This window comes from Hyaena hyaena, unplaced genomic scaffold (genome assembly GCF_003009895.1).
Source record: "Hyaena hyaena isolate Hyena2069 unplaced genomic scaffold, ASM300989v1 scaffold_1391, whole genome shotgun sequence".
Classification (NCBI taxonomy): domain Eukaryota; kingdom Metazoa; phylum Chordata; class Mammalia; order Carnivora; family Hyaenidae; genus Hyaena; species Hyaena hyaena.
Genome location: NW_024082025.1, coordinates 4,888 through 24,882, shown reverse-complemented (window position 1 = coordinate 24,882; position 19,995 = coordinate 4,888). Strand labels below are relative to the sequence as shown.

Genomic DNA, 19,995 nt, shown 5'->3' with positions numbered 1-19,995 from the left:
GCAAAATCTGCACAGAAGCTTCAAAGTTTTATTTCCCCGTAAGTTTTGACTCTGAGCTCAGCATTTCAGTCGAGCTAGACATGGCTGGCATTCAGAGCTGGTTAGAGCTACATTTTTAGACCTCGGTTTACAAAGGAAAAGCCTAATAAAGTCTCAAGAGTGGTCAGCTCCCATGATACTAGGGGGCACTTATTTCTTTGGTGAACATCAACTCTTGCAAAGAGCAGTCTAATGAAAACCATAGTCCCAAGGGGCATTGATGGTCGTTCTGTGTGGTTCCCCATCAAAGTCACCTCCACACACATCACACATCTGCAAAGAGCAAATAATTTAATACAGCCTCATGGCTTTGTACTTTTTAAAACATCGAATTTCAACAAAGTGTGCAATAAAGATCCTTTTTTAATAGCCATTATACTCTTTTTATTATTATCTTATGTAGCAACATAAATGGAACACAGTCTTATGGTATACAAACCCAGAATCCCATAATGGTAATTACCAACTCTATTTGTAAATTTCCAATGAAAGGATAATCTCTATATTATTTATCTCTAAATGAAAACAAGTCATTTAGAGGTATCAGTTCATTTTTCTTCTATAAGAGAGGAAGGAAAAATACAGAACCGTGATACAGAATTTTTATAAACTGATATGTAAAGGGATTTGCATGCTGACACAATTCAATCATATTCATCAACACACATTCCTCTGAAGCTTTTACAAAAGGCAGCTGGTGGTGGAGAGTTATCCAGCTAGGTCTAGAAAGTCAACATTGACCCAGATTTATCGTCTGGAACCACAAACCCAGCTCCACAATTTCTCACTGCAATCTTATTCTCTTCTATATTAGGAATACTCTTGTGTGTGTGTGTGTGTTTTTCTTTGTTTGGTGTGGCTTGGTTTCCTGTGTGTGGGGCTTCATGTATTGGTGCCCAATCCCCATTTGGAGATGAAAAGAAATACTGCAGGCAAATTTTCCAACACTGAAATCCAAATACAGGGAAACCTCAAAGCCTGTGGGAACGTTCTCTTGAAACGTTCCAGGTAGAAGTTCAATGATAACTAATAACTATTTTAAGAAAGATATGCTACGGTACGTTTGACTTTTGCCCAACTGACACCCACATGGGAAGAAAATTCTTTTCTTAGTCTAGTTGATACACAACGTGACATTCGTTTCTGGTGTAGGACGGAGTGACCCAAGTGGTCTGTACAGCGCACTGTGCCCCCCCCAAGCGTGCCCGCCTTCTGGCCCCACACCAGGACAGCAGCAAGCGGTGAGTAGTTAGATGCCATTAATCATATGCATGCGGTCAGGTGGGGGCAGGGGTGGGGGTGGAGGGGGCCGAGGGATTGGTGAGGAGGGGAGGGCGCGAAGGGGCGTCGTCGGGGGGAGCGCTCCCTTCCATCCCTGTCAGGGGGAGTGCTAACTACTCTCCTTTCACACAACAGGAAACTTTATTAATTTTTTAGTAAGAAAAGCTCTGAGGAAGCTACCCGCGTAAACCAAAGCTGCCCTCTCCGTTACGATCTCTGCCCAGTTTCACATCTGGAGATGGAAATACAGAATTTGGAAGAGAAGGATGGAAAACTGCACAGGCTGTGGGCTTTCACTGTCCCGGGCCGAACACACGGCTTCTCTTGTGTCTCACACAGCCCTCTCGATGTAACACCCATGCTGGCCCTCCTAGCCTCATCCGAGAGGAAGAAGCGCAAGGTCCAGAGAGCGTGGGTAATTTCCCCAGAACAAACCCCTAATAAATAACTACAAATGCACAACTCGCTCTGCTTTATATTTACATGGACTTTCTTTTATTTCTTCCTTTTTTTCCTTTTTCAGGTCATGAATCCTCACTTTCTTGACACCTGTAAATAAGCAACTTTTTTAAGTTTATTTTTTTTATTTTTTTTAATGTTTTTATTTATTTTTAGGAGAGAGAGACAGCATGAGCAGGGGAGGCTCAGAGAGAGGGAATCACAGACTGAAACAGGCTCCAGGCTCCGAGCTGGCAGTCAGCACAGAGCCCGACGCGGGGCTCGAACCACGAACCGCGAGATCATGACCTAAGCAAAAGTCGGACGCTTAACTGACTAAGCCACCCAGCCGCCCCTTAAGTTATTTATTTTGAGAGAGATCGAGATAACATGAGCAAGAGAGGGGCAGAGAGAGATAGAGAGAGAATTTCAAGCAGGCTCCACACTGTAAACACAGAGCCCTCTGTGGGGCTAGAACTCACGAACTATGAGATCATGACCTGAAAGGAAATCAAAAGTCAGATGCCTAACCAACTGAGCCACACAGGTGCCTCTAAATAACCAATTTTTCTAGCAGCATTTATTCTATTGAAGTGGCAGGCTTTAGGGGTGCCTGGGTGGCTCAGTCAGTTAAGGGTCCAATTTCGGCTCAGGTCATGATCTCACAGTTCGTGGGTTCGAGCCCCGCGTTGGGCTCTGTGCTGACAGCTCAGAACCTGGAGCCTGTTTCAGATTCTGTGTCTCCCTCTCTCTCTGACCCTCCCCTGCTCACGCTGCCTCTCTCTCTCTCTCTCTCTCAGAAATAAATAAAACATTAAAAAAGTGTTTTTTAATAAAATGGCAGCCTTCGTGGTATCAAAATTCCATATACATCTTGGTCTGTGGTGTAGGCTGAATTGTGTGTCCTCAAACTATGTTCAAACCCTAATCCCCAGAGGCTGTGTGTGTGGCTTGTTTGGAAACAAGGTCTTTGCAGGTATCGTCACGTTAAGATGAACTCGTACTGAATTGGGGGGGGGGGTGGGCGGAACCCAATCTAACATAAGAAGAGGGAAATGTGGACACGGAGACACACAGGGAAGAAGTCCTGTGACAACGAAGGCAGAGGTGCCAAGATGCACCTGCCGGCCAAGGCCCCACGGACTGCGGGCAATGCCGAAGCAAGGTGAGGCCAGGGCTCTTCTCCCGCAGAGCCTCAAGAGAGAGCATGGTCCTGGGGACACCTTGACTGCGGACCTCGAGACCCCAGAGCCGTGAGAGAACACACTTCTGTCGTTCAAGTCCCCCCTCCCGTGTGTGGTGGTGCCACAGTCCAAGGACACCGACCCAGCCTGCTTCTGGCCTCTCCTGCTGCGTGCTGCCCTCTGCGTCTGTTTCCGTAATAACATAACACCGCCTTAATCGCTATGGATTTATACTAAATCACGGTATTTGAGAGGACAAATTCCTCAGCCTTGTAATTCTTCAGACTTTTCTAACCACCCCCGACCACCCGCTCTTCCCTCTGAATTTTATGATAAGTTACGACAGGTCTGTGAAACACCTGCTTTAGAAATTGACCGGAACTTGGTGAAATTGGAAGACTAATTTGGGAAGTATTCGTTTACTTAAGATAAAACATTTTCTAGCTATGAAACTGAGGTGGATCTCCATTTATTCAAATATTCAGTAATGCTTCATAATTTTCCATATAAAGATTTTACACACATCCAGTCGGTTTATTCCCAAAGCCCTAGACACACTGTAGAAATTGTGAATGAGATCTTTGTTACAACAGTTATGACTAGTGTATAAAAGTTCTGTTGGGTTTTGTATATTGACCTCATTCTCAGCAAACGTGCTCAATTCCCATATTATGTCAGGACAATGGATTATTTTGGACTTGCAACCTTATCGCCTGCAAATAAAGACATTTTAATCTCTCCATATCCAATTTCTAAAATTCTTTTTTTTTCTTTTCTTTTAACTTCAGTAGACACAGAGAGAGTAGTCATCTTTATACTATTTCTGACTTTGGATAAATCTAAATTGCCACCATTAGCTATGAACCTTTGTACGGGCTTTAAAAACGATAAATATCTATTATCTGTTAGAAAAGTTTCTATTAAGAACTTGTTAAGAGCATGTTTTAAAAATTATGAACATATTAACAAATCTGTAATGTCCAATCATTCTGAAATCCCTAGAAAAATATAAAATTCTATAAGTTTTCTTTAAAGATACAATTTTTCAGCCTTTCTGTAAAACTTAGGACCCTCGGGGGCACCCTGAAGTCCTGCACATTTCTAATTTCTAATTCTTTCAATGAGAGGTTTGATATTAAAAAAACAAGCAAGGGCACCTGGGTGGCTCAGTGGGTTAAGTGTCCAACTGCAGCTCAGGTAGTGATCTCACGGTTCATGAGTTCAAGCCCCGCATCAGACTTTGCTGACAGTGCGGAGTCCACTTTGGATCCTCTGTCCCCCCCACCATCCCACACCCACTTGCTCTCTCTTTCTATCTCAGCCTCTCAAAAATAAATAAATATTTAATTTAAAAAACAAGTAAACACATATCTAAAGCAATATTTGACTATGTGAAACCGGAAATACTTGTCTAAGGAAAGCACGCACGTTTCAGATATTCCTGGTGGAATAAAAAGTACACTTCCCCACACGTTGTGGTCTGTGTGAGCCTCAAGGGAACAACACTCAGGCATTTCCCCGAGAAAGCAGCGAGCTGTGTGCGCCCGCCTTGCACCTGCTCTTCAAAGGACTCGGAAGGGCTGCTCGTGACTGAGATCGTCTCAAAACTGTAAAAGGTGTTTTTGCTTCATTTGAAACCATGAATTTGTTCAATTAAAATTTCTTTTGCCCGCGCACAGTCTCATCAAATACCATAACTTTCACTTCAGTGAAGAACATCGGAGCAGGTCCCCGGCCCGTCCAGGCACCTGCCCCCCGGGAGGCCCCGTGAACGATGCACAGATGCAGGAACCTTTCTCCTTGCAGAGCTCACAACGTTAGGAACAGAACCGGCCTTTTCAGTGACAAAAAAAGTACTGAGTACTCAGTACTATAGGAATTCCGTGGCGGGGGAGGGGGACTATAGACTTGTGTCCAAGGAAAGGCGGGAAAAGGCAAGCGCTCCCGAGGAAAGGAAGCCAGCGGAGGAGAGGGGCTCGGACGGGTGGGGGGGGGGGGGGCACGCCTGGGAGAAATCAACCCCAGCACTGGCCGGAGGTGCGCATGGGCATCGGGAAATGCCACCAACAGCGACAGTGACGCCCCCCAACGCCGGAAACACACCACCTGCATCCTACAGTTGTCACATTGCATTTCTTTCTTTCTTTTTTAAATTTCTTTAAGCTTATTTATTTTGAGAGAGAGAGAGAGACAGAGTGAGCAGGGGAGGGGGAGAGAGAGAACCCCAGGCAGGCTCTGCTCTGTCAGCGTGGAGCCTAACGCGGGGCTCCGACTCACAAATGGGGAGATCATGACCTGAGCCAAAACCGGGGGTCCAGGACTTAGCCAACTGAGCCATCTAGGTGCCCACATTGGTTTCTAATAAGACCCCTTCCTGGTGTGTCATGTCGGCATTTATGTCAGCTGGTCTATACCCAGCCAAGAGGCTGATGCCACCCAAGGCCCGACCATACACATAAATGTCAGCCCAATAATTGATACTTGGTGAGCTCTCAAAAAACTATTTGCCTGATGAGTGATGAAAGAATAAACATTTAAAATGCTCTTGCATTTTAAAAAAGAATTTCCATAATTCCGTCAGCTCTGGAAAGATTGCTTGCGGGGGGGAGGGGGGTTGGGGTGGCTCAGTCGGTGAAGCCTCAGACTTGATTTTGGCTCCGGTCATGATCTCACAGTTTGTGAGTTGGAGCCCCACGTCTGGTTCCACACTGACAACGAGGAGCTTGCTTGGGATTCTCTCTCTCCCTCTCTCAGCCCTTCTTCCACTCGCTCTCTCTAGGAAGGAAGGAAGGAAGGAAGGAAGGAAGGAAGGAAGGAAGGAAGGAAGGAAGGAAGGAAGGAAGGAAGGAAGAAATAAAGACTTGCCTAGTAGTATCCAGACCCAGGATAAAAGGAAAACCCAGAAACGGAAAATTAGCCGCAAGGCTGTAAGGACCATAAATGTGGCTGAGAGGAGGAAAGGGTAGCGCAGCAGCTAGAAGGCTGGAGAAGAAGGGATAAGAGCGAGAGACACTGTGGAGGACACAGAGCTCTGTGGCTCACCGGGTAGGGGACATGGGTGGAGGAGAGGCTGACCCAGCTCAGCAGCCCCAGCAGGACTGGGACACAGAGTCAGGACCTGGGAAGGCGGAGGGGCCCATGGGATGCTGTTGTACGGTCTCCTGGCTTCACCATAAACCACCACCCGCTCGGCGCCCCCAGGCCACGGCTGTTGTGTCCCAGCTCGCGCAGGCCTTGAAGGCCAGGCAAGGCAGAGCTAACGTCTCTGCTCCAGGCCTCGCCGGGCGGCAACCACTTGGCAAGAATGAAAAGAAAAAGCTCCGTCTCCTTCTTGTTGACGGTCGGGCAATGCCAGACAAGCCCGAGAAAGCCAGGGGAGGCAGGCAGGCCCGCCAGCCCGTCGCTCTGACGGTCAGGGAGCCCGGAAGGTGGTCTTGTTTGTTTCCGGAGACGGACACGATCACCTTCCCCACTGCCCTTACCCACATGGCCCGGGACAAGCACCTCCACACCAACCATTAAATACTAGAGACAGACTATTGATTTTATACTATTGTTTGAACTCCAGTTAAGCATCGGCTCTGTACTCAGTCCGCCAGCACCTCCTCCACCTGCAAGCCTGCTCTCCCCACAGCCTCCCTCATCACGCAGGTGCACAGGTGGGCGACGCCTGCCAGGACCCAGGCCAAGTTTGCCCAACTCTTCCTCACTCCCTCATCCCTAGGATGCTCTTCCTCCATCCTTTCCGTATGAACTCTTCTTGGCTCAGCCCCAAACTCCTTCCAAAGGCAGCTGCACCTCTCCAACCTCCCGCCAATACGCACCCCTCTCGCCTGCGTTCACGGGGCAGCCCTCATTTCTGCCCGTATTCTGGAATGTCTGTTCTCAAAACAGCCCCAGAGCCAGCCTCTCCAGCAGGAGCCATGCCCCAGGGCGGCCGCTAAGCTCCGGGACCCCAACGAAGGCCCCACACCCATGGCTGCTTGGATTCTGGGCCCTCGTCAATGGCTCCTCTCCTCCACCTGCTGCACTTGGCCTTTCTGCTGCTCCCAGCCTGAGACCCGCGTGAGTGCTGATGCTCCTCAGCTCTCCATGAGCCAGCGATCCCGCATCCCTCTGTCTGGCCTGTGCTTACACGTCAGCTTCTTGATGAGGTCTAACTGGCACGCCCATTTAATACTGCTATTAGCTTCCCCCCAACATTCCCAATCCACATACTCTGTTCCATTTCCCTTTATTGCCCTACTGCTCATGGCTTTCCAGAAAAACCGGCTTACTCATTATACTTATCTATATCGTGTATTTTTTTTCCTTCCCATCCCCCTCCTCCAGACAAAATACACATTTGGGAAGGGAGAGAGGAATTTGGTTTTGCTCCACTGATGTCTTCCAAGTGCCCAGAACTACATCAGCATACAATAGGCGCACAATAAATGTTTGCTGAGTAAATAAATGAAGGTACTTTGCATGAATTACCCCAGGGAATTCTTACAACCTAATGAGACAGGCGCTGTCAAAGTGCACATTCTGTAGAAGCAAAGGCTGAACCCAAAGAGTGAAATATGTTGCCACCAAAACCACACGGCCACCTAGGAACAAGACAGAAGTCCAGCCAGGGTCCGTGGGCCTCCAGGGCTTAGACAGGGCTTCCCATACTGGCCAAAGTCTTGGAGGCCTAGCGACAGAGCAGAAATTTGCAGGACCATGGAACTCGAGATTCCTCTGATTCTTTTCTTTCTAATCTCGTCAAAATGCATACAACAAAGCATCAGTCTCTGAGCGTCCATAAACATTCATCAAATCAAGTCAATGAATTAATATATGGGATGGACACAGAGGCCAGACATGGAACAGCGCAGGAAAGTCCCTAACCCTTGCCGGGCAGAGCCACCTGCTCTGTGCTTCCTTCTAGAATTAGCAGGTTTATAGGCAATGAGGCAACTAGCTGGAGGCAGAGACCTGGATGCAGGGATGGAAATACCTGTTTGTGGCTTAAGAAAAAAAAAAAGAGAGAAAATGAGATAAATATCAGGATGACCCACCAAATGGGCCCAGATAAATAGTGCAATGCTGTTTCATGGAACATAAACAAAAATAGGTTGTTATCCTATTTCTAAATTAATATGATTGCTTTCTGTGGACTCTATGGTTTAAAAATAGAAGTGCTCACAGTAATTTAATGGAAAGATGGTGTGGCATCTGGGTCAATATCCTTCCATGGATTCCGTTGCACAGATAGGAAATATGAAACATATTCAAGCCGGAGGCACTTTCCAGAGCTCCTGAAAGCATACATATTTTTTCTATTAAATAAGAGAGGAAGTTTTGTTATTATTTGAATAGAGCTAATTTATGAAAAACAGCTGAAATATCCGGTACGGATTTGTAAAGTCCATATTTAATTATGGTAAAAGTCCGCATTTAATTAGGCCATTGTAAGTTCAGGTGTGTACAAATCAAGCCGTTGTAAAGATATCATTCATTTCCACACAGGAAATACCATTGTCAATTGTTATGTACAAACATCAGGCCATCTTGTAAAAGCGGACTGTGATATATTAATATTTGCTAATTTCAGCTCAAGGAAAGAGGACATTTTCATCTCTTTAAAGCAAAGAAAAGGGATTCACACAAAGCTCCGAGTGGATCATTAACTTGCCTCTGGCAACACAAAATCCCAAGCTCACCCACAAGAGCCCTTGCTTTAGGAATCCTTCCCTGGGCTCTTTCGCTAACCAGGGACAAGCAAGCCACACCTGGACACCAGTGCTGGTTCTCTTCAGAGCGCCTGGCCGAGCCCTCGGTGCCTCCTCCCTGCCGGTGTTCCAACAAGAGCCAGTTGGGATGGGATGGAGACCCTGGGGCTCCCAGCAAGTTCTCAGTGCTCCTGCCTCGCGCCCAGCTGTCCAAGCTTTCTCAGCACGAGGGCACCCTTGAAGCACCAGCGACCGTGACAAGTTATACATAATACCTATGTCACCGGCGCTTAGTGACTGATGGACTGGATGATAAAGTGTTAGTAAGGGTTAAATGATAATGCTGCATGGCTTTATATTTTTTAACCATGACCCATATGCATTTAAAGAAAATAGAGACATAGGGACAAGACTCTGTCCTCCTATGGACAATGTCTACTGCACACACACGTCTGTCAGATTCTCACAGGCCCTCTCTAGCCACGGCCCGCGCAGAGGGACCCCGAGTCCACAGGGAAGCCACATGGCAGGAAGGAAATTGGGGACTGGGGAGGCTAAGTGGAGCTGGGTGGTGTTTCTTTCCTCAAGTCCTCTCACATTTTGTAGCAGCGCCTGTGCTGTCTGAGCAGGGCTAAACACCAGCTGTGTTGGGGAAACGCACCACAGATAAACTCTGTGCACAGATTTCCTCGTCCTCTTTGCGGACTAATATGATGCCTGATCCCAAAGGAATGGTGAATATTGGGAAATGCAGCCACCCTGGGAGGCTTGCGGAAAACGTGATTGGACTAGACTCTTTCACTTACCACCGATGCCAGCTTCTTCCACATGAGGTAACAGTCATCTTTATAGGATCCTTTCTCCCTCTTCTGAAGCCCGGTGATTGTGGGAATGAGTACAAATCTGGAGTCAGGGACTCTGGGGCCCCATTTGCTCATGACCACATACAAGATCAAGGACATCATTGGTGAGCAAAAGCAAGCATCTCCTAGGAGAAATAAAAACTCTACTCCTCGAAATACACTCCAGAAAAAATTTTTAAATATTTACTTATGTAGGGAAACACATCAAAAATTAACCTATTTTCCATGGATTTCCTGATTGTACAGATGAGAGGGAACTCTAAATAGTCAACAACATGATATTCATTAGAGGTTTAAAAAAAAGATATCACTATAAACAATGTCTTCATCAATCACTACCCAGAGCTATTCCTGAATTAACGGTACATATCCTGGTGCCAGAAAAGGAGAAGTTACAAACAAATAGAAAACGGCAGGATTTCTCAGGTAATCATACCCCAAAGACCATAATCAAGGGAGTTCAATGTTGATTTCTGGGTGGAAAAACTATAGATCTGGGTTACATGACTTTTGAACCATGAAGCTAAAGGCAACTTATATGTGTCCAAACGAAACAGGCAATATTTGGTTTCCTGAGATCCGTCTGGTAAACTTTTCCGCTCACCCGGTATCCCTTTCTTTTTCGTTTCCTCTTCATTATTTTCTCTCAAAAGTCAGCTGTCTTTAGAACAAAAGACACTCAAAACTATCATGTGGAGTGTTTTGAAATGCAGGGGGAAGGAGGGGTTTGCATGTGTGTGTATATGAGAGAGAGAGAGAGATAGGTGTTTCAGAGTGGAGAAAATCAAAAGCAAGAGAGGATTCTTTGAAAAGGTCCCTCTGAATATTCTTGGCTATATTCACAGAAATTCTGAGCTGTCTTCAGACCCCAGAGCAATCAGGCTAATGCCATCATTCTGTTGTACCTTTTGTTCCTGAAGCCTGTTCTTTAATGTGTGTCTAAATAATTTAATTTTCGGATGGGCTGTGGACTAGGTTCAGTGAAAGAGGGACAGAAATCCTATGAATCTTAATGTGTGTCACTTTCCTGGAAGTCCTTCTACATTAGTAAGAGAGATTTGCCAGTCCTTTTTTAAAAGACCCACAGAAGTCAGTAGCCTGCAGCATCTGATAATAGAGACATTAGTTTGCATTAAATGCTTCTATAAATGATGTGCGAAAGTGCTATTATTTCTGAATATCTGAAGACAATTGTGAATAGTATTAACTCCGCGAAAACAAAAACAAAGAGGAACAGACATTTTCATTTACATTCTGATTTCACAGTGAATAAAGTTGAACCAGCTGGAAACACGGCAAAGACAAAAACCTTCCATGACTGTTAAATGTGGTTTTCATCATCAGAGTTTCTTCTGTAAGAGAGCTGACAGTTTATCAGGCCAATGTCCTCATCCATTTATTAGAAAAAGCACTGGAAAATAAAAAGAGATTTCGTTTCTAAAAACAAAACAAAAAACCGGTATTGGGCACCTATGTGGGCCAGCGGTTGTGGAGGGCAACATGGAGGTGGGGAGTGAGGCGGAGGAGGGTCGCACATTGATGGGCTCTGAGAAGAGTCCAGTGAAGGTGGTGAGACTAAAAATGACAGTGAAAACTTCAAGTTTATTTATTTGCTTTGAGAGAGAGAGAGCACGTGCACATGGAGGATTGGGGGTACAAGTGGGGGAGGGGCAGAGAGAGGAGAGAGGGAGAGAGAGAGAGAGAGAGAGAGAATCCCAAGCAGAATCCCATGCTGTCAGCCTGGAGCCAGATGCAGGGCTGGACCTCATGAACCATGAGATCAGGACCTGAGCCAAAATCAAGAGCTGGATGCTTAAAGGACTGAGCCCCCTGACCAGGCGCCCCAGAGACAGAGTTTTTAATTTAACTGAGCAGTAACAGTATAGAATAGCTGCTTGCTATCACCAGATAAATGTACAGTAAAATCTCAATCAGAACCTTTAAGGAATTTTTTTCCTTAAAGAGAGACCTTAAAATACCGTTTTAACTTACACTGAGGAAGAAAAGATGTGCATTGATCAGCTTTCCTGACCATATCTAATTTTAAAAATTCAATGATATTTTCATTGATATTTGATAATAGGAGAACACTGCCTCAAATATCAAATTGTTTTATTCTAGAATACAGAAAGTATGAGAGATTAAACACATCGAGGGCAGATCCTTCAAGGAAAGCCTTAAAAAAAATCCATGTTGTCAATTCATTACATTAGGATTTGTTTCTCCAATTTGTACGTGTTGTATCTGTTCTGTTTTGTTTTATTTCAAGAAAGGAAATAGAATGGGAGAAAATGAAAGAAAAGGAAAAAGAAAATGAGGAATAGAAGAAAAAATCAAAAGCTTACTTAGGAATTCTAAGAAGGCGATGGTGGTGAAGTATTCCCAAATCTCCCCAAATTACCACATGAAGGCAGACAAGTACTAGGCTGATAGTATCCAAGACCACATTTACAGTAAAGTTGGGCAACCAGGCGCCCCCGTGAAGTCCTAGGCAGCAGCAGATGGGGCAAATCCCAACAGCCGAGTCACCATCGGTCAGACACCGCAGCAGGAAGTGGAGGAAGGCAAAGTCAGCAGCCAGGTACAGCACAGCAGAAGGGACCAGGAGTGGGCTCTGCAGACTCCAGTTCCTGCCCTGGGAGGTGCCCCTGAGGCTGGAAGCCACACTGAGCAGAACAAAGACAACACAGAAAAAGGAGCAGCTAGAATACAAGAAAGTTAGGGGTGCCTGAGGGCTCAGAAAGTTAGGCTGCTGCCTTTGGCTCAGGTCATGATCTGGGGTTTCTGGTTTTGAGCCCCGCATCAGGCTCTGTGCTAATGGCTCAGAGCCTGGAGCCTGCTTCAGATTCTGTGTCTCCCTCTCTCTATGCCCCTCCCCCACTAGTGCTCGCTCGCGCGCTCTCTCTCTCTCTCTCTAAAATATAAAACATTAAAAAAAGGAAACTGAAGTCAGAGGGAGCAGATCTCAGAACATATGCCACCACACTTTTACATTTATTTAAGTTGTAGTAAAATATACATAAAATTTACTGTTTTCAAGAGTCCAGTTCAGTAGCGCTAAGTGCTTTCACGTGGTTGTGTGACCATCACCACCATCCACACACAGAACACTTTTCATCTTGCAGAATGACTCTGTCCCCATAAATACTAACTCACATGCCTCCCTCCCCCAGCCCCTGACACCAATCACACCCACGATTATACTTGCTGTCTCTATGAATTTGATGACTTTAGGGGTGCCTGGGTGGCTCAGTCAGTTGTGTATAACTCTTGATTTCAGCTCAGGTCGTGATCTCCCACTCGTGAGGTTGAGTCCCTCATCGGGACCTATGCTCTGCATAGATTCTCTCTCTCCCTCTCTTTTTGCTCCTCCCCTGCTCATATACACACACACATGCTCTCTCTTTCTCAATTAATCATAAGAATTGAATCATACAATATTTATTCTCCTGTGACTGGCTTCTTTCCATTACCCTAATGTCCTCAAGGTCCATCCATTTTGTTAGCATGTGCCAGAATTTCCTCCTTTTTTAAGGCTGAATAATATGTGTATGTGTGTGTGCACGCATGCGTACATACCATATTTTGTTTACCCATTCAACCAAACCGTATGCCCCAGTAATTCCATTTCTGGGTAGACACCCAAAAGAATTGCAAGCAGGATCTTGAAGAGATGTTTGCACAACCATGTTCATAACATTATTCCCAACAGCCAAAAATGGAAACAACCCAGGCAGCCTCCGTACTTTCTATCACGTCATGAAAACAAAAGAAGAGAGAGGTCCGGCACTGAAAAGCTAGACAAGGTATCTTTGACCAACTTCTCCCTCTTAAAAGGACTTCATTCACTTCCAAAAACTTAGTTGTTGGAATACAGAATGTATAAAAAATACAGAAAAGGGAGTAGGAAAAAAATCCCTACAACACACTATAAGACATGCCCACAAAATAGATGAAAATACTAATTTTGTGTTTCTAAGTGAACTAATAGCCATCTTTTAAAACAGAACCTATAAAAAATGGCACAAGTAACATTTAGGAAAAAAATGAGGTGATTGGAGAAAAAAGGGTTTGAGAAGAAAGGTAAGGCACTGAGGAAAGAATAAAAGTAGGATTTTCTCTGAAATATAGGCTAAAATAGAAGTAACATATGAATAAATATACACTATGTGCATTAAAATTTAGGAGGTAAGAGAAAAAGCTATAGTTTAAAGCAGTTAAAAGATTGTAAGTTGACAGAAAGAGACAGCTATAGAGAAGCAAAGAAGATACAACATGCTCACAATAGGAGTCAATGAAGGAACCAAAGCAATGGAAGAGAAGAAATACAATAAAGTGTTTCCAAACTTTTTTTAGGCCAAAAGTATATGTTAAAAAAGAGAGCACCACCAGATACCTGGGAAAATCAAGCAATAAAGGATATCACTGAGAAATATTTCAGTAAAACTACTGTGGGTTTTTTTGGGGGGAGGGTTGGTTGTTTTGTTGTTACTGTTATTTCAGAGAGAGAGAGAGCATGAGTCAGGGAGATGGGCAGAGAGAGAAGAGAGAATCTCAAGCAGACTCCACAATCAGTGTGGAACCCTACATAGGTGTCAATCCCTTGACTCTGGGACCATGATATGAGCTAAAATCAAGATTCAGATGCTTAACCAACTGAGCCACACAGGCATCCCAAAACTACTGTGTTTTAATAAAAAAAAAAAAATCCTAAGGACATTGAAGGAATGGACCAAGCCACCTACAAGAGGAAAATTGAAAAATAGTAATCAGACTTTTCCACATGAACCCTTAATGATGGAAAGCAATGGAGTAAGTTAGTTAACAACCCAAGAAAAGAACATAGGAGTCAGAGGCACCTGGGTGGCTCAGTCAGTTGAGCATCCGATTTAGGCTCATGTCATGATCTTGCGGTTCACAAGTTCAAGCCCCTCATTGGGCTCTGTGCTGACAGCTCAGAGCCTGGAGCCTGCTTCGGATTCTGTGTCTCCCTCTCTCTCTGCTCCTCCCCACTCATGTCTTGTCTTTCTCTGTCTCTCAAAAATACAAATTAAAAAGTTTAAAAATTTTTTTAAAAAAGAACATAGGAACCAGAGTTTATATCTGGTCAAATAGACTTTACATATAAAAGAGGTAGACAAACTGACAGGAACATGCAGAAACTACTATTGCCAACAGCTTCCAGTGTGGAACCTCCTAGAGAATGAGCTGTAAGCAACACAAGGAAAGATCTGCAACTACTAAGGCCTCATAGTGAGAGGTGACTTTGCAATTTCCCGTACAAAGATTAAATGATGATCATACGTTATACTGGATAGCATATCAGGGCTCTGCTCTCCGACATGATAGACACAATGTGGGGAGAAGAGATTAGGAGATAACTGCATTATTATTCACAGTCCGAAGCAAACAGGAAATAAGAAGGACCTAGAGTGTTACATAAAGGTATCATTGTAGAGATAACTACTTGGAAAAAAAAAAAAAAAGCAAGCATCTCTAAGTGGTAAATACATACAGAAAAAAGATGGAAAAGGGATAAAAAAAACTATATGCACTAGAGGAGTATATAGTGTCCAAATATATGAATAAAATAAATAAAATATATTAATACATATTCAGCATAAAATGATATGAGAGACCTGAAGCAAAGGTAGTAATTATATACTGTTTGGGTTTAATTTATTTTCTGGAAGATGGAAAGGGAAAATTGTTACATCAGATCACAAAAGACTATCATTTTTATGGCAGTTTGGGGCCGCGGAATCATCTCTAATGTCCTTTTAAGCTAAAGACACTGACTTCTCTAAACTCCAAAAGTAGGTGATGAATGTTAAAAACTCTATTCCACGCCATGTTGTTACAGATGACTTCTTGCTTTAGAAGGAACTTGATGGGAATAAAGTTCTTTCTTCAAGCGTATATCACAAGTGTGTACAAAACTCTGCCTCCCCAATCCTAGGTCTGCACACGGCTGTACCCAGGCAATGGTTTAACTCTCCCCTTAGACTCTTCGCATTCAGGTAACTTTCTACTGAGTTCCAGGACCTTCTAACTGAGAATGCTTCTTGGCCACCAAGGCTTCTAATTCTATGTCCTTCTCTCCTTTGAACACTCCCCAACTTGAGCTTTGGATGGATAAACCCACACTTTAGTAAAAAAAATCAACAGTCCTGTAGACTATTGACTCTGGGGCAACAATTAAATTATAAGGAAGATATTAGTTAGTATGGTTTCAGTGACATTTATGCACATATAGTGTATCTATTAGGAATAAAACCTAGTATAACATCGTGATGATGTTAGCTCGAAAGTATGAGACTTATTTCTCTCACTTTATGGCTATCAATATAATGTCTGAATGGAAAGATAATTTATACTATAGTTAGAATTTCTAAGATTATGGTAGAAAACAAAAGTAAAAAAAAAGTTCTGCAACAGAAATCCAGTCAAAACTAAGAGAGTATAACGTCTCTTACTTATGCAATAGCCCAAAACTCTGATGCTCAACAAAGAGTCAATTACATTCAAAGGATGCACTCCATATGTCATTATGAATCACTTAGTGGTACAGATGTTTAATTATATAATTAGATTTTGAACTCAAGTGCCACTGAGGATTAACGTAATTGCAAAGTGAAATTATAAAAAGAGAAAGAAATCAATTCTCCGAGGGTAAACTTACATTTTGGGATCATGAAAAACACTTTTCAAATAATGCGTGGAAAGATACTGGGCATGTCAAATAAAACTAAATACAGATTAATAGAAAAAAATGTTTTAAAAATACAGTCATACATCCAATTGGTAGATAATGCTTTGCTTAATAGAGAACACTAATTATGTAGAACTGCATTACTGTCTAGAACAGGCCATTTAAAACATAACAAAGAGAACAGGTATTTCTGTACAAAAAGTCAGAGTAACAACAAAATTCTGGAATGAGCTAATGTCCCATAGAATGAACATTTACAATGTGATGCACTTCTCATAAAACTCATTCATATTCATAAGAAAAGTCATTTTTACAATACCCGACAGATAAAACTCCACATAAGGAAGAACTTAATGTCAGAGAAAGATGCATGGATAAACCAACACAACCATAATGCAAGTCCAACACCTTAAATGTGCCAGTTGACACAAATAACCCTGTAACAATCAAGTCAATGATGCTCTCGTCTCATCCGGCTTCCTCCTCACCTACCAGCTGGCTTTGCTTCCACCCTTCCCTTGCTCCCCACTCACTGAGGAAGGGCCACAGTCTTGGTGCAATCCGCCTCTCCCCTGTCAGGCCTCCGACTCTCACCAGCTTAGCTTTGGTCTACGTGCTCAGTTGTTTCTGGTCTCCACCCGTTTGTGTCCATTTGATTTCTTATTCTAATTATATAATTGATACAATTGTATGGAACCCAAAGAACTAGAGCCACGAAAAGAGTTATTTTTGTGAAAAATAAGTGAACGTTTCATAAAGTCTCAATTTCATGTCGAAAAACCAGGGGAAAAATAAATCACTGTAAATTGGGAAGTCCAAAGGAAAAACTCAGATTTCTTCTCAAAACTCCATAATTTCTCATTCCACTTTAAAGGAAAGTCATTGGCTGTCACGGACAATGTATATGAGTGTACTTAAAGGAGGAAAAGGAGCCAATTATCAGATCCATACTTTAAAAGGGTGGCTTTGGGGGGCGCCTGGGTGGCTTAGTCGGTTAAGCGTCCAACTTTCGCTTAGGTCATGATCTCACAGTTCGTGGGCTCGAGCCCCGCGTTGGGCTCTGTGCTGACTGCCGGCTCAGAGCCTGGAGCCTATTTCAGCCTGTGACTCCCTCTCTCTCTGACCCTCCCCTGCTCACGCTGTCTCTCTCTCTCTCCTAGAAATAAATTAAACATATTAAAAAAAAAAAAAGGGTGGCTTTGGTCCTATATCAAGGAATTAGTTAATGATATAATATATATGATTTAAAATGGAATAAAATGTGCAACAGATTTATAGTTTTCATGAATTTTATGAACTCCCACGGAAATCATGATTTATGACTTTCTCACTTCATCTATTATTTGTTTTTAATAGCATTGGTAGTATGTCCCAGTTTTTATTTCCTTTACTGTAGCTTTTTTTTTTTTTGAGCTTATGCTATGCACTGAGCACAGTGTTAAGCACGTTATATAATGTCATATTAGTTTGCTAAGGTTGTCATAACAATCCACCACAACACAAGTGGCTCAAATAGAATTTTATTCTCACAGCTCTGGAGACTGGGAGTTTGAGATCAAGGTACCTCAAGGTTGGGTCTTTCTGAGGCCATGAGAGAGAATCTACTCCAGCCTCTCTCCTTGGCTTGTAGACATCTGCCTTCTCCTGTTCTTCACATCATCTTACCGCAGGCACAGCTCTATATCCAAATTCCCTCTTCTTATAAGGACACATTGGATTATACAAACTTTATATAAGTCATATTGGATTCAGGCCCACCCTAATGACCTATCTTAACTTGATTACCTATCTCCAAATAAGGTCACATTTTGAGGTATGGAGGGCTAGGACTTTGACCTTTTATGTGGGACACAATTCAACCCACAACAAATGTCTTTTAATCCTTGGGTCAGTCTTAAAGATAATAGTAGTATTCACCAGATGAAGGAACTGATGAATCAGAGCATTTTATCTAGAAAATTTAGGGTTAGATTAAGTGGAGAAGCAAACTCAAAATACCCAATAAAGACCAGTTTCTCAATCATGACAGCATACAGCATGGCATTCTACTTGAAAAAGGCTTCACTTGGGAAACACATGTGTACGTGCACATACATGCATATGCACACATGCAGGCTCACACCATGCCCTTGAATCACAGAGACCTCAAATGGACTTTCTGAAGTAGAAGATATTTGCGTGGGTAAAATTGACTTGAATATTTCATTTCAGTTATTCTCTTGATCCCGTGATGCTCATCTTTAACTGCTCATGGGGATTACCTACAGAGCAGTCACCATTTACCAACACCCATTTGGCAGGCCAAATGGTTTTTAAACTCCTTAGGTGTTTTTCATATTCAGCCAGGGTCGAACGCACCACATTAGTAGTAAATGAATGAATGAATGAATGAATGAATGAATGAATAAAAATAAGGATTTTTTTCAGATTGAATATAAAGAATTACCCCAAAAAAAAAAAAATCCATGACATTCATGAATAAAAACTACTATCTACTGAAGGGAGAAAATTTAGTTACTGAGCATATCTTAGATGTCAAGTTCCATGCTAAGCACACTGCCATTCCTTTCTTTCATGAGGGAAAGATATTTGGTGGCAATAAAATGCACTTCTCTAACACTCTGTGACAAGTTAGCCATGTGACCTGGGGCCATTCCATGCATACTGATTCTTTGATTTCTCATCAGTGCAAGGAAATCATAAAATCAACCATTTCTCTCTCTCAGGAATATGTGAAGGATGATTAAGGAGAGGAAAAGGACAGCATTTTATAGGCACAAAGCAGTCTTCCGGAAGATTATTAACAACCAGGATTACAGTCGTTGCCATTCATGGGACTGCTCCATTATGTAACACTAGCCAAGCACCTACATGCTCCCCAACTTTGCAAATAAGCATCAAACTAGAGAAGGAAGACCTCAAAATCTACTGATGAAAGATGAAAGAATTGAGTTCCTAATGAAAAAAAAATGCAGAATCCAGGAGGAAAAGAGTTAGGGTGTCAGGAAGATATAAATGTACCCCCTTCCCTCCCAAAAGAGAGAAAATCAGGAGAGAAATTAATATTGATCAAGTTCTAATAGGGCAGTATTGCCCTGGACACCTGACATCATCCAATAACTACAAAATGCTTTAAGTTTCCTCCTTTTCCATGGCCTTTTCAAAGATTTGAAGACCTCAAGTCCATTCATGAGCTACCAGGGCTATTCTGCGTGATGCCAGGAGGCTGCATGGTAGCTGGCAATGAAATTCCACAGACCAAAAGCTCTTTACTGCCAGAGCCCAGCTTACTGTGGTCTGGGGGCAGCATGGCCAATCAAGGAAAGACTGTTTGGGAGACCACAAACATCCCCCATGACAGCATGCATCTCACTTCGCTCCCTCTAATGCTTTTTGCACAGCTCTGTGTGTATCTGCATTCCTGATGAATGCTCCATGGCTCCATGCACATCGCCACAGCCCTCGTGAGATTGGGAACCTAAAGAAGAAACAATGAGCTGAAACAGCTACATGACTATATAACCTCCCTCTGCCATGGTCTCCTTGGTAGAAAATCAGATCCAGAAAACCTTGGTCAGTAGCACAAATGACTAGAACACTGTTTAGTAACATTTGGTATCATGGACCACCTTGAGAATCTCATGGAATATATGGATGCTAACCAGAAAAAATAAACATTCCTGCACATAGTGAAAATATTTTAGGGGGCATCTGGTTGGTTAAGCATCCAATTTTTTTTTTTTTGATGTTTATTTATTTTCAAGAGAGAGAGACAGAGTGTG

General features: G+C 43.1%; 1 pseudogene; it reads right to left on the bottom strand.

Moving 5' to 3' along the window:
• Nucleotides 1–1,397: 1,397 nt before the first annotated feature.
• Nucleotides 1,398–1,455, bottom strand: LOC120225414 (annotated as a pseudogene).
• Between the last annotated feature and the right edge of the window lie 18,540 nt (nt 1,456–19,995).